This window comes from Cariama cristata, unplaced genomic scaffold (assembly GCF_000690535.1).
Source record: "Cariama cristata isolate BGI_N322 unplaced genomic scaffold, ASM69053v1 scaffold2576, whole genome shotgun sequence".
Taxonomy (NCBI): Eukaryota; Metazoa; Chordata; class Aves; order Cariamiformes; family Cariamidae; genus Cariama; species Cariama cristata.
In genome coordinates, this window is record NW_009622530.1 from 62,756 (window position 1) to 65,166 (window position 2,411).

Sequence of the window (2,411 nt, forward strand, 5' to 3'; positions counted from 1 at the left end):
TATGAAAATATATTCAATAATATGTTGATATATAGCAATATATATAAAGATAGACACAAGTGGTATCTTTCTGTTTTGATGGTTGCTGCAGTGTGCCAGTATAACTGATAGAAAATTTGCAGAGAGATCTTAATAATTATCTGGAGGAGACACTTCTAGACTGAAATCCCTGATGATTTCACGTCTCCTCTATGGATAAGGGGAAGGAGAGCAGTGAGCTTGTAATAGAGCAAATCCTTGGCTTCCTGCTGGGAACTTGCTGTTTGGTCAACAGTGCATTGCATCTAATGCATTGGGAAATTATTACCTTAGGCACTAAAGATACCAGGGGGCTTTGAAGAAATGTTGTCCTATCTGAATACCATAAAAAAATATAGATCCAGCTCTTAAAAGGCAGCAAAAACTTGGGTGAATATAGCCACCTCCTTACTTTTGCATATATTGGACTTATACATGGAATTTTAAAAGTTAAGCCTGATCTAAGTTAATTTTCTTGGCCCATTTTTTTGTTAGTGAAAAAAGACTGGCATCTCTAGGAGGTGAGTTCCTGCCCTCTATTTCAGACATTGATTCATCTCCAGTGCTTTAGATATTGACCTTAAGGAGAGAGTTAGTCACCTCCTAAAGATAATTACTTCTTGCCACTGATTAATAAGGACAAACAGATGACGATTTTGACCACACATCTGACATCTAGGTGCTACAGCTGGGCAAGACGAATCCCACTTGTTGAGATCCAGGAGCTATAATACAAGAAGATGTAAAAGCAGGCTTCCAAAATCAGACAAGTTTTGAGAATAAACGAAGTCAAGGTCAAAGACATTTTAGGTTCCCAGTGCCAAGGGATGAGAATGGAAATTAGGCTTTTTATCACTTCCTATTATCGATATCACTCAGGATGCCCCAGTGTGGGCTGATGAGATATAGAGAAGAAATCCAAGTGAACTGAGTGCTGGTGATATATATGTCATGCTGTATGCTCTGGAGAAGCTCAGTCTGGCCGTGGAACAAGCTGGACAGTATTTGGGAAATCTCCGCTAATAAATAGTGTCCTGTCTGTAGGAAGAAGTGGTGCAGGGAAAGGCAACTACGCTATCAGTGCTAGTTGAGGGAGTTACTCCTGGAGCTCACGTAAGAGAAATCTCGTATCCATGAATACAGATCCTTAACACTAAATTGCAGTTGGGTGGATCAAAGACTTTCCAGATTGTGTGAAAATTTGCAGTTTGAATGTGATTTCCATTCCAAGATTAAGAGGGAATATAGGGTGGATAGTAGGAACTGAAATTTAAATATTTTGTAAAATAAAATCCAAAGTTAAAAATTAAGCTAACAAAAAAAAAAAAAAAAAGTTGAATAAAAATTATTTCTTTCTCCATTTAACCTCTTAAAACTGCTGAAAATAATCATTGATTTCTTTTGGAAAAAAGTGATACCAAAATCTAATTGCACCAACTCAAAAAAACTTGTTGGCAGTATTATCAAAATACTGTCTTTCAGGGAGGAGGAGGACTGTTTCTGAACACACATTTTCAGTAAAACTGGCACCTTTTTGTGAGTTATGACAGGATAAAAAAAAAGTTCCATCCAAAATTTTCTGAGCAGATGTGGGGGAGCAGCTGTGGGAAACAGAGGGGCTGGTGGTATATATTGTCCTCTCCTGGTTAGGGAGAAGATAAGTGTAAGCAATTCCTTTTCTTCCCAGAATATGCCCAGGGACTCCTGGCAGCTCTCCTTTTGGTACTTACCCCAGCTGCTCTTCCCAATACAGATGCTTTCGCCATACCCTCTTTATCTTGGAGGACCATTCTGTCTATCAAATTCTCCTGTTGGTCCTCTCTTCACCCTTCCCCTTTCCCAACAGCCACCAGACTTCATCCTGCACCCTGGTTGGAGCCCAAACCACAGTTTCTTGGGGGCTCTTTGGGACGGACACCCTCTAGGCTTCCCAGCAGAGATGGGTCTGCGGTTTCCATCAGCGCCACTGCTTTTGATAAGACTGAGAGCTGATTTCCTACACCATCAGCTGGCTGGATTTAAAATGACAGCAGGGTTCATAATCCAGTCCCAGGCGTCTCAGCTTCACCAGTTTGGATTTTTATCTGGTCAGCAGGATGTCACCTGAAGGAGTTGTGTCTGGTGTACTCATACAGTGATGCTCTGCTGAGCGAAGGTGAAGCTATCCCAGGGCTACTGTGGAAATCGTTTCTGCAGATTTTAAGCACACAGGGTTAATGCACTTTCATGGGAAAGCTGTTTGCTTACTGTGCGGTTTGTTTCCAATCCAGCACTGGAAAGTCTGGGAAGACAAACCTTTGCCTGATGAACAAATGCAACCCCTGCTTATCATTCTCCTCACATTTGAGCCACCTCATGGGGACTTCCCAAGCAACCCTTCCCCGTTGACCACA